Source organism: Biomphalaria glabrata, unplaced genomic scaffold, assembly GCF_947242115.1.
Source record: "Biomphalaria glabrata unplaced genomic scaffold, xgBioGlab47.1 scaffold_19, whole genome shotgun sequence".
Classification (NCBI taxonomy): Eukaryota; Metazoa; Mollusca; class Gastropoda; family Planorbidae; genus Biomphalaria; species Biomphalaria glabrata.
Window position 1 is genome coordinate 562809 of NW_026602932.1, and position 13394 is coordinate 576202.

General features: G+C 36.3%; 1 pseudogene; it reads left to right on the top strand.

Moving 5' to 3' along the window:
• Nucleotides 1–4211: 4211 nt before the first annotated feature.
• LOC129924166 (dynein axonemal heavy chain 6-like) overlaps nucleotides 4212–13394 on the top strand; it is an 88031-nt pseudogene continuing 78848 nt past the window's right edge.

Sequence of the window (13394 nt, forward strand, 5' to 3'; positions counted from 1 at the left end):
TAGTATAGAATAGATCAAGGATGAAGGTAGGCTTACAAAAGTTTGGAGTAGACCTACGTTTGTAGCGGATCCACGGCATCGGTAACACTCTTGAGCCCAGATCTAGAGTAGATTATATTCATTATATAGACATAGATCCAAATCTAGTCTAGATATCATCTCTATTGTCGTATTGTTTTAGATTGTAGATCTAATCATGACATTTAGATCTAATATTATATATATATGACAAAATAGTGGTTCGCGTAAGTGTTACGCATTCTGGTGCCAAAATACGCATTTTGACCATCAGCGTTACGCATTTGGACTTTTTTTGGTAGGCAGGTCTGCACAGAAATAAAAAATATATTTGTATATCCAGAAGTGCAGGACATACAGTTAGTGTATGCAGACATGATTGTTACTGAAGTGATGTTGATACCAAATGGCAATAGTTTGAGAGTGGAATGTTTTGATTTCTGAAATTGTCAAATAAAATTTGTGTACAGTTTTATGCCTTTTCTTTTCTTTCTTTTTTTTCAAACCTTTTTCTGTGTGTTAAAACTAACAAAAGATATAAAATATATATTGTCAATAATTTAAAATAATAACGATCATTGACTTGTGCACAGATAAGACAAAAATGTACACTTATAAACATTATTTTAAAAAATGGTGTCCCATGAAGCACCAGCAACATTTTGTGAAATTAAAGCAGCATTTTTACAAATGGGTACTTTATGACTAGAATAGTGAACTTAATAATAAGTCTAATGGATCACTTTAGTGCAAAAATAAAATAATTTCTATATTCTCACAGAATATCTTTTAAAAAAACTTTAACCTGTAGTGTCACAGGTGCTACGGTGTCCCAATTTTTGAATTGAGCTCAAATCCACTTTTTCTATGCAAAAGCATAAATTTTAGTATCTAAAGACTAATAACAATAAAGACAGTTATATTATGCTAAAATACAATGAATTTATCAATTGGTAGTTGTTAAATTATCAAGTGGTGTCCCGGTGATGCACCTGTGACGCAAAAGGGGGTACCCCTTGAATAGACACTGCTGTCAAAATCTACATCTTGCAATTCATTTTCTATTGATAAATTCTTAAAGTGAACTGGTTGAAGAAGTGAATACAGTTGAAATGAAACCAAAAACTTCAACTTTAATTTTTAGCATAATGTGACACTTTTTGGCACCAGTACTGGAGAAACACTCATATAGAAATCTAGATCTATGTGGTGACTATGACTACTAAGTGTCAGTCTACTACTTAGTATTAGATCTAGGTATTCTAGTATTACAATAACACTTAGTAAGAAAGTGAAAGTGCTGCCTGTAATGCTGTATTGTTGCCTGATGTAGAATCTTAATGCATCTAGAAATTTAGTCTGACCTATGACTAAGTCTGTACGATTTATGACATTATATATAATGTCACCCTAACATCATGTTATCACATTTATGATGTCCTGATAACTAGGTTTATCACTACATCTATATCCTATAGATCTAGTCAATAGAGTCTGAATAGACTCATTGCTGCGAAATGCCTGCAACGGTATTCATGATAGTCAACGTGACAATAATATGATTCATAAAGACATAGATCTAACTATGTCTATAACAATTAAGATTACTAAGAATACTTTGATATGACTTGAATCAATCTAGATCTTTAACTATGTCTATAACAATCAAGATTACTATGATAACTTTGATATGACTTGAATCTATCTAGATCTTTAACTTAAGTAGTCTTATTCTTAGTCCCAGAATCAGAAAATGGCTGTCAACTGTCTTTGTTGTTGTCACCTTCTCCTTTAAGCTTCTTCAGAGAGTATGCTTTTCAAGAACAAGAATCATGAGTCGATAATATTCTTAAAACTTAAAATATCGTTGCTTTAAATTTAGTATGTAGTTTATAGTTTAGTAACATCTTTCCATTCAGATCTCTCTTGAGCTTTTTATCTCTATGCCGAAACTCTAAGTTGTTGTAGATCTGTCGCCATATCTTCAATCCATTTTATTTATGTTCTGCCCTTTGTTTTTTGTTGGTATACTTTTTTCGCTCCTCTGTTGTCTGACATTCTTTTGGAGTAATCTTCCCAATGTAAGCTGCTCTTTTTTATACATTTTTCTAAGGATTTGTTATCTCCAAGTATTTAGCAGACTTTCTGTTGTTTTGTCAGTGCCCAGGTCTCACTTGCATACATGGCTACTGGTCTTATGATGTTTATATATACTTTTTTTTCTCTTTTCATTGATATACACTTTACTTTTGCTTCTAAGTATGTGCTGGGTGCTGTAGAATGCTTGTTGTCTCCTGCTAGTCATTCCTTTTATTTCAGCCAATAGGCTATTTTAAGATCTGCTTAGCAAAGGAAGTTTTATTATTATTCTCCTGTGTCTGCAACTCTTAATAATGAACCAATTAGTTCATTTTTTCCAATACATTCTGAGACAATGATCTTCATCTTTAAAAAAATAAATGTATCATAAGGTTCCCTTTGATTCTCCAGACCATCACACTAATGAAATAACACAATAATTTTCTGGCAGAATGATCTCCACCTAACAAACCAAACTATGTCTGTGACATTACTTCAGCAGATGGTGCTACTGTTTGTCAACATCACTTGTTTTTTTATTTACCATGTGAGGCTACTGAAAAACAAATCCTCTTTCAATATTTTTTGGAAATAAATTTATTTGTTTGGCTTTATATGTTGTAATGATTCTCTCCAACAGGCCTTCTGTAAACACTGATCAACACAACAAATCCAACTCAAGAACTTGACAACAAGAGTTCCAAAATAATGTGGTTCTTTAATAACAAAAAAATAACATCCAATATAAATACTACACAATTGTCTACAGGATACACTGGCTAAAAATGCTTTACTAAACTCTAAATTGCTGTACTGCCATACTAAACTCTCTATCTATTCTGGACTCATACTACTTCACTTGAGAATTCACTACTAATTCACTTGAAAATACTACTTCACTTGAGAATTCACTACTAATTCACTTGAGAATTCACTATCCCCGGACTGACTTCACTGTAGACTAATAGTTTGGTTCCCCTAAGGTTTCAATCACATGATCATAACATGAGTCATATTTATGTGTAACATTCATACCAGTACTGTCCCTTGTCCATCAACACTCTACACTTAACTGTATTACTGGCCTGTGTCAAATTTGTCAGGTTATGACATACAGTTAACCCTATCATGTCCTTCAGAAATGAACATTTCTTCAACTGAGCCTAAACTTCTTGCTGGATTCAAACTTGGAACATCATCTTGATGACAGGATGGCTGCCTGGTTGCTGGTCTTGATTGTCTTCAGTTCAAACCCTGCCTGTCATCATCTCTTGCAATTCTTAGGAGGTTTGTGTTAGGATGTAATAAATTTTCAAATCTGAAGGAATATCAGAAACAAGTAAAAGCAACAAACAGCATGATCAATGACCACATGAACAGGCAGGCATTCATCTGCATTACTAGTATCCAATTCAATAGATATATATTTTTATATATAGATCTATATACTAATATTTAATTATTGTGCTTTGTAGCCTAGATATAGCCTAGATGTTGTGCTGTATACTGTGTAATATATGTACTGTATAGCCATATAGTGCTACAGAATGTAAAATATAGCCTAGAAATTGCACTATAAATTTAGTTTTTGATAGAGTTACATGAGTTTATTTGAATATATATATTAGTTAAAATTAAGTGACCATGTATTCTCTGACCCAGTTTCTAGAGTCAATAGCTTGCCTTATTTTCTGTCAGTGATAAACATAAATATAAATAAGTTGACATTTGAGTTAACTTCAAGTTTTCTCCTTGATTTCCTTCACTTAAGTATCTGCACTATTCAACACATTCAAAGAGGAAGCAGCAGCACAAACTTCAAAATTTTTTATTCTTTCTATTTTGTTGTTGTCATGTTCTCCACTGATGGCTATGGAGAATTTTTCCCTGACATTTGGCTGGGTCGACTCTTTATGATTCTAACCATTGCCCTGGCCTTTGTGTTTATATCAAGCCATGTAATCATACTCAAGTCTCCCAATCTAGCTAAGTAAAGGGATACTTTACTTTACTACAAACATTCCAATGGAACTTAAACATTTTAACTCATTTCTTCTAACTGGTTCATTGTTATAAATCCATTCTAGATTCAAGGAATCTTAGCCACATACATGGAAAGAGTTAACTGTGGTGGAGACTACCGTTTGGGTCTATCTAAGATCAAGAAGCATGTGATTGTCTGTTCTACAACATTAACTCTTGACAGCCTGATAGACTTCCTGAATGAGTTTTATGGTAATCCTAACTTAGAGGTGAGGCCATTGCTTGAATATATGACCATTAATAGCACTTTAAAAGAGTTGTACTTTAAGGCTCTCATAAAATAACAAAAATACTACAGATTTGATGAGGTAACCTCCACTTGGGAGTCATTTTACAGAAGATTGAATTATATCAACTTGCAAAGAGATATGTGGCTAAATTTTAAAATAATTGAATAACAAAATAGTTTAATTTTTTCAGCTATTTAGTAAAAAATATTGATAAAAACACTATTGGCTTTGATTCTCATGGCATATAACTTATAACAAAACAAACACAAATGAATAGTTAGACTACCACATGATAAAGAAAGGTTTGAGGTAAGTAATCTTTAATCATGGGTTATGTTGGCAAATGACATGCAGGTTTTTTTCGTCTTTCTCCCACAAAACTTCAGAGGCCTCTAGGATATGGCCGAGTTGCAGGTGGTCATGACTTCCACAGTATGATGTGGAGGGTTATAAGGGAAAACCTGCACAATCTATTCACCCTAACACAAAAAACTTCCCACAAGCCTCAGCTGAAGGCACAGTGGCTAAGCGGTAAAGTCTAGTAATGTGCTTCTCCAGTTCCGCCGTATGGTAACGTGATCAATTTGATTCTCTGTTTTATTGTCTAGTGAAACCCATGTCACTTTGTGGCATTTTTTGTGGGGGAAAATGCTGCCTCCTATCACTAATTCATTAAATGTGCAGAAGTCTGCAAACTTTTCTCCATTTTCTTTTATGATGCCAAGTCCATGGGTGCCCATACTTTTCTCTCTCTCTCTCTCTGTGTCACTTCCCACTTTGGCATTCAAGTCTCCCATGAGGATCAAAACATCTCTTGTAGGTATTTTGTCAACTTTACTTTGCAGTTGGTCATAAAATGTATTTTTGTCAGTATCACTTGCAAGGTTGGTGGGAGCATAGCACATAATGATGTGAACATTTTTTTAACTTAGACTAAAATTTGGCTCTAATTATTCATTCTGAAACTTAGACTTTTGAAAGCGTCCTTGTTTAGTAGTAGTGCTACACCATTTTCATGTAAGTCATCTTCTTTTTCCTTTCCAGAGAAGAGAAGGGTTTCTCCTGATTGCAGTCTTGTTTCACCAAAAGTCTTCCATCGAAATTCACTCATTTCCAGGATCTGTAGTTTGTAGTTGGCCATTTCCTTGGCAATTGGAGCACATCTACCTGGTTCTAGTAAAGTACGTTCCATGTTCCCAAGTTAAATGCTGCCTTCTGAATAAGGAAGTGTTTCTTTTTCATTGGTTTAAGTAGAGTGGTTGGCCTCACAGGATTCGTTCGACTTTCCATGCATAGCTTCATAAGTCTCCTTTGTGGAGCTCTACTTTCGCCTCTGACAATGTTTAGTGTTTGTGTTTTTGTTCTGGTTTCTATAACACTATTTTTTCAATGGACAGGTTGTTAGCCTATTGCACAACCCCTGTGTCCCGTGGAGGGGGATGCACCTTTTGTCTGGCCTCTTTCCTAGCAGACCTGTCTGGCTTGGTAGTACCTGCCAGGAGTGATGAGCTCCCGCCGGTATAGCTCTGAGGGTCATTGAGGCACTCAAGCTGTCACACCACAGCATGGTATGTGCATCAGGTGTGCATCTAGCGCGTCAGACATTTACACAGCTAAAACCAACGTGGAAATCTCCTCACATCTCAAACAAGACTAAACTAAGAATCTTTAACTCTAATGTCAAGGCTGTCCTACTGTATGGTTCTGAAACATGGAGAACAACTGAAGCCACAACAAAAAAAATACTGACCTTCATCAACAGATGCCTGAGAAATATCCCAAAAATACACTGGTATGACAAAGTAGAAAACACCAAACTGTGGGAGATGAGTGGACAGAAAAATATAGAAGTGCAGATCTTAGAGAGGAAGTGGAGATGGATTGGTCACACCCTTAGAAAAGATACCAGCAACAGAGCTAGGCAGGCCTTAGAGTGGAACCCCCAGGGAACAAGACTCAGAGGAAGACCAAAAAGAACATGGTGACGCAGTGTACTTGAAGAAGCAGAGAAGACCGGGAAGAGCTGGGAAACCATAAAAAAACTAGCAAGAGACTGTGGAGAGTGGCGTGTTTTTGTCGAGGCCCTATGTTCTATGAGGAATTCAAAGGATTGATGATGATGATGATGATGGAAACTGAGCCTCACTAGTCTTTGGCAAACTCACAACAAACATTTTTCAAAGACATGAAACAGCTGGGACTAAGTGTTAGATTATGTCAGGGTAGACAAAATCATAGGCAAATACAATAAGTTCTTAGCAACTTGAAATATGGTGTCTAAATGTAGCCATCTTTATTTCATTGTTTTAATGACCAAATGATGACAGACAATTAATGCGTGTATATTCCGCATTCCACATTTTTCATTCCAACAAGGACATCTGTACAATAAAGTCTCTATTTTCATATATATATATATATTATTATTTTTTTTCAGATTAACAATTGACATCCCCTCATGACAATGTCATCAGGTTTTGGCAAAACAAACTTTCACATCAGGCTAGAACCAAGATCTTTGTGCTGCTTAGAATGGGGAAATTGGGAAAGGTAAACTTAGATCTTAGTTGTCATTTTGTAAAATTCAATTTTTCTTAGCACTCTCATAATATAACATACCCTTGGTGAAGCAAACTTGCTGCCTTGCAGGATATGGAGGGATCTACAAAGGGTTAGAGCAGCTTACACAAAAATAAAAGGCAGCTATTGATAGAGGCAAAAGGCTCACTCCCCCAGACGGTTGTGCGCAGGGCTAACAACTCTGTCAAATAAAATGAATACTCTGACGAAAGCTTCAATTTTTCTAAGCACACTTATAATATAACCTTATGTCTCTCATAACATACTTTATTGCCAAGATAATTAGGATGTATTAGAATGCATACTCCAACAAACCTCTGTCTAATAAAGATAGAGAAATTCTGGATTTTGTAGGGCATAAGATAGTACAATAAGAATAGAGGTGCAAATAAATAATATGTCAAATAATAGTAGGTATAAAAAAAATACTGTAAAATAACAAAAAATGTTTTTCCTGCTAACAATGTGCCATATACTGGTTCATCTATCTCTGTCATGTTTTTGGATAACAATGCTGAATTCTTGATTGAAAAAAAAAATTGAACTTATCAAAGGGCAGTAACTTTGGTCTACACTACATATAAAGTAAAGTTCAGTTTCTGAACAACTTACACATCTGGGCGAGTCTCTCCAACTGCTCTCATGTCTTTAAAAAAAATAGGTAAAGTTCCCAGGTACCCATTAGAGTTGGGTGGACTCCGGGGTGCCCTAAAAATCCCGAAATAGAAATCCTAGTCTCCTCTGAGTTTCAAACCCAGGATCCCCAGGTTTCGAAGCTAAGCACTTAACTATTCAGCCACTGCCTCCCCCTCCCATGTCTTGCCCATCTTAAACCTTCAAGCTGGAGGTCCATCTTCTTCCAGGTCTGTGACCTCTGTTGATTTGCCATTTGTTATTACTGAAGCTAAAGGTTTTTCCCTATGCCCAAGCTTCCTCCTTTCTCAGCTGGGCTTGGGATCCTCCTATGGCCTAGTTTTCTGCACAAAATATAGTAGGTTTTTTTTCGTGTCACATCTTTTCATTTTTAGTTGTTGATCTAGTATGGGTTTATAAAGAAATATCTTGAATTAGTATTGTCTATCAAAAATTTTTTAGCATTTTTTTTTTAAAGTGAAAATTTTAATAATAGCCTTTTGTTATTTTAAATGTTTCAGGCCTGACGCTTTGTTCCTGGATACACTTGCTCATTTCCCATTGGTCTATTACATAACTGGGAGGTACAGTGTCTAAAATATTATCAGTATTTGATCCTGTTTCTTGTTATTTATAGACGTATTGGTAGTAACTATTAATGTGTTAATCTAGTTGTTTTTTTGTTCTATTTATGCTTTAATCTAGTCATTCATTTTTCCCTATCACTTCGTTTCATTTGTCCCTTGACTTTTGGTTTAGGGGTACTGTGACAGCTCACATAACCAAATCTCTCCACTTTACCTCATCAGCAGGTGTTCTTAGCAGGATATTAAGATCTATTATTTTATGTTATCCAGCCAGATTGACCCTTTCTTCATGTTCCCTCCACTGTACCTCAGCAGCAGGTGTTCTTAGCAGGATATTAAGATCCATTATTTTATGTTATCCAGCCAGATTGACCCTTTCTTCATGTTCCCTCCACTGTACCTCATCAGCAGGTGTTCTTAGCAGGATATTAAGATCCATTATTTTATGTTATCCAGCCAGATTGACCCTTTCTTCATGTTCCCTCCACTTTACCTCATCTGCAGGTGTTCTTAGCAGGATATTAAGATCCATTATTTTATGTTATCCAGCCAGATTGACCCTTTCTTCATGTTCCCTCCACTTTACCTCATCAGCAGGTGTTCTTAGCAGGATATTAAGATCCATTATTTTATGTTATCCAGCCAGATTGACCCTTTCTTCATGTTCCCTCCACTTACCTCATCAGCAGGTGTTCTTAGCAGGATATTAAGATCTATTATTTTATGTTATCCAGCCAGATTGACCCTTTCTTCATGTTCCCTCCACTGTACCTCATCAGCAGGTGTTCTTAGCAGGATATTAAGATCCATTATTTTATGTTATCCAGCCAGATTGACCCTTTCTTCATGTTCCCTCCACTGTATCTCATCAGCAGGTGTTCTTAGCAGGATATTAAGATCCATTATTTTATGTTATCCAGCCAGATTGACCCTTTCTTCATGTTCCCTCCACTGTACCTCATCAGCAGGTGTTCTTAGCAGGATATTAAGATCCATTATTTTATGTTATCCAGCCAGATTGACCCTTTCTTCATGTTCCCTCCACTTTACCTCATCTGCAGGTGTTCTTAGCAGGATATTAAGATCCATTATTTTATGTTATCCAGCCAGATTGACCCTTTCTTCATGTTCCCTCCACTTTACCTCATCAGCAGGTGTTCTTAGCAGGATATTAAGATCCATTATTTTATGTTATCCAGCCAGATTGACCCTTTCTTCATGTTCCCTCCACTTACCTCATCAGCAGGTGTTCTTAGCAGGATATTAAGATCTATTATTTTATGTTATCCAGCCAGATTGACCCTTTCTTCATGTTCCCTCCACTGTACCTCATCAGCAGGTGTTCTTAGCAGGATATTAAGATCCATTATTTTATGTTATCCAGCCAGATTGACCCTTTCTTCATGTTCCCTCCACTTACCTCATCAGCAGGTGTTCTTAGCAGGATATTAAGATCTATTATTTTATGTTATCCAGCCAGATTGACCCTTTCTTCATGTTCCCTCCACTGTACCTCATCAGCAGGTGTTCTTAGCAGGATATTAAGATCTATTATTTTATGTTATCCAGCCAGATTGACCCTTTCTTCATGTTCCCTCCACTTACCTCATCAGCAGGTGTTCTTAGCAGGATATTAAGATCTATTATTTTATGTTATCCAGCCAGATTGACCCTTTCTTCATGTTCCCTCCACTGTACCTCATCAGCAGGTGTTCTTAGCAGGATATTAAGATCCATTATTTTATGTTATCCAGCCAGATTGACCCTTTCTTCATGTTCCCTCCACTGTACCTCATCAGCAGGTGTTCTTAGCAGGATATTAAGATCTATTATTTTATGTTATCCAGCCAGATTGACCCTTTCTTCATGTTCCCTCCACTTACCTCATCAGCAGGTGTTCTTAGCAGGATATTAAGATCTATTATTTTATGTTATCCAGCCAGATTGACCCTTTCTTCATGTTCCCTCCACTGTACCTCATCAGCAGGTGTTCTTAGCAGGATATTAAGATCCATTATTTTATGTTATCCAGCCAGATTGACCCTTTCTTCATGTTCCCTCCACTGTACCTTGAAGAATGATTTTAGGCAATGAGTTATGTCTTACAATATGACCAAACCAGCTCATCAGCTTTCATCTCTTCACAGTATTGAGGAGCTCCTCCTTTTTGCCAGCCATTCTTTTCCTGGTATTTGATACCCTGCATTTTTCTGTTCTGTTCTCTCAAAGACTTGGATTTTTCTTTCAGTCAACCTCAGCATTAAATGTCAAACTTTTACAACCATATAGGAGTACATAGACCACTAGCCAAGAATTAAGTTTTGTGTATTTAAATTAAAAAAAAAGTAATGAGTCCATGTTAGATCTAGCTAGTTTGAGGTATTGAAATTTTTAAGAGTTTACACAAACATGTAGTCAGTATAATATGAGATGAAATGAAGACTAACCCAAACCTTCTTGTGAAGGCAGCCTTGGTGTGGGAAGCATTGAGATCAGTCTGATGTACATATCACACAACCAGGCAGACATCCTCACCATTTAATTGCATTTATATATAAAGTCTAGTTACATGTGATTTACATTTTGTCAGTATGTCACAATGGAGTAGATCAATCTTAATGTTGTGTCTGTTCCAGCGTGGATGATCTCCTAGCGGCTAGAATCACTCAAGACAGTTACCTCTAGTGGTTGTCAAAAGAAATCCTGATTCTAATTATGAAGGGGAAAGAGTTTCTAGAGGATTCCTCCACCATTGTTGCCATTCAGAAAATTGTTAGGTAATACATTTCTTCATTGCATTACAGTAAAAAAAATACATGTGTTTACTCTGCACAATAAGAACATAACAATTGGTAGCAAGCCTGAGTAATTGTGCATCATTTTGGTTGTTCATTCCACACACATTTCATTCTGAGTTTTGTAGGATCCAAGAATGGCAATATCTGAGAGTCTAAAGATGAAGAATAAGGGCAATACAAATAGATTGTTCACACACACACATGCACGCATCCGTTACTTTATTAGTATGAATAATAAATAAACAAAATCTATATCAGAACTTTCAGAGTCATGGATAAAAACTAAATAGTTTAATTGCTTTCCAATTAACAAATTATTTTTGTGCATTTCTTTTTTTTTTATGTACATATTTAGCTAAAGAATTACCTTTTGACTGAAAAAAACTCATTTAGTTTTAGTTTTGTTCCTTAATTATTGAATTCATACATGCAGACACTATGCAAATAATGTATTGAATTTTGAATATTTATTGTAGATCATTATTTGGGACAAACATGTTAAAAACATTTTACTAGCTCCAGAGTTTAGACTTAGTTTAACTTCAAAATCTTTATCAATAGTTAATCAGTACGCTAGTCATCAACATTTAGTTTGTTCTATTCTGCTAGACATAGACCACTGTCTTTTAGGTCTTGTTGCTTAGTTTAGCTTGAATTTTCCATTGTCCTCTCTCTATGTCTCTCTTGTTTTTTCCTTCTGTCCCTCTTTCTTTCACTATTCTTGTCTAGGTCAGTGTATTGTTCTCATTCTAAGTATGCAAGTAAAGTTGTAAAAAAAAAGACAATCCCTCTCAACTTTTTGTAAGAGGGATTACTTTGCTCGTAACTCTTAATAACTAATTCTTCTTCTTCTTCTTCATCGTTCTCATTGTTATGTTGGAGTGTTCATATGACTAGACCAATACATGAGATGAACTGCGCGGTGGTTTCCAAATCAGGGAGCTCTCCATATAGTTTTCTTTCTATTGGGGTGATTTGGGGCCAATGTCTTATATGGGCCTCTTGGTAAAGAGAGCAGTTTTGGAGGACGTGGTCGGCATTCTCTGGTGATACTCCACATGGGCAGATTTCACTGGCTCCAATTTTGAGCTTTCGGTGCATGTGTTGTCGCATTCTGTTGTGTCCGGTCCTGAGAAAGATTAGACGTTAGTTTTGTCGGGATAGCTTATAGTAAGCTTCATCTTTCTTGTGATTTGGATGAGAGCTCGTCCATTTCTCATTTATTTTGTTTACAATTAATTTCTTCATTTCTTCTGGATAGAGTGCAGAGTTTATTTGAGAGTTAGTTCTCCCACTCTTGGCGAGTGTGTCAGCCTTCTCATTTCCTTCTAGTTGTATATGGGCTGATATCCATTGAATAACAGTTTTTTTGCTCTTGTTGTTGAGCTTTGTAAGTGCTGTTCTGAGGTTTTTAATATAAGAGGAATCAGATTTTTGCAAGCTTTGGAGGGTTGTTATTGCATCGGTTAGCAAGACAATCTGACTGTGAGGGGAACTTGGATGATTTGCTAGCATGGTAGCAGCTAGTGCTAGTGCTTCCCTTTCTGCTCTGTGACTGTCAGAGAGCTCTCCAGTTGCAATGGATTTTTCTAGTTTTCCTCCATCTGGCCATTCGATAAGTATTCCAGCTCCTCCATTTGTGGTGGCTTTATGGGATGAGCCATCCGTGTAAACTCTGATCCACTGATTGCTAGGGTAATTGGTATGTAGAAAACAGTTCACTATTTCCTTGAGCTCTGTTGGTCTGTAATCAGATTTTCTTTTTATGTTTTCAATATGGTCCCTTATAGTAGGAAGAGGGCTTTCGTCCCAGGGTGGAAATTCGTTATAGTGTATCGAGGATTCCAGAGTAATTTTTTCAAGTTGGTGTTTCTTTTTTAGGTTTAGAGATTCCTGTATGAAATTGGTCCTTTTGAGACGTTTTTTGTGCCAGTTTTGTGGATTTTTGTTCTGAGTGGGTGCCTTTCAAAGGTTTCCAATTTAGTGAATTGGGAAAGGATTTTTATTTCTCTTCTTTCATCCAGAGAGATCAGGGCAGCGGTTTCCTCCATAGCTCTAATGGGTGTTGTTTTGATTGCTCCTGTCATTATCCTTAAACCAATATTTTGAACCTTGTCTATTTTTCTTAGGTTGGTTTGGGCTGCTGAGCCCCATGCTGTGGCACCATATTCTAGTACAGGTCTTACATAACTGGTATAGGTCTTTTTCAGGATGTTGTGATTAGCTCCCCAATCTGTGCCAGCTAATTTTTTCAAGAGGGATAGTCTCTGGATGCCTTTACTCTGTGTTTTATCTATTTGGTTTTTCCAGGTTAGTCTCGGGTCATAGGTGACTCCAAGATAAGTAGGGCTGTCATTTTTTTCTAAAACTTCCTTATCTAATGTTAATTTTATTGTTTGTTGTTTTGTTGACAGTGAGAATATGGT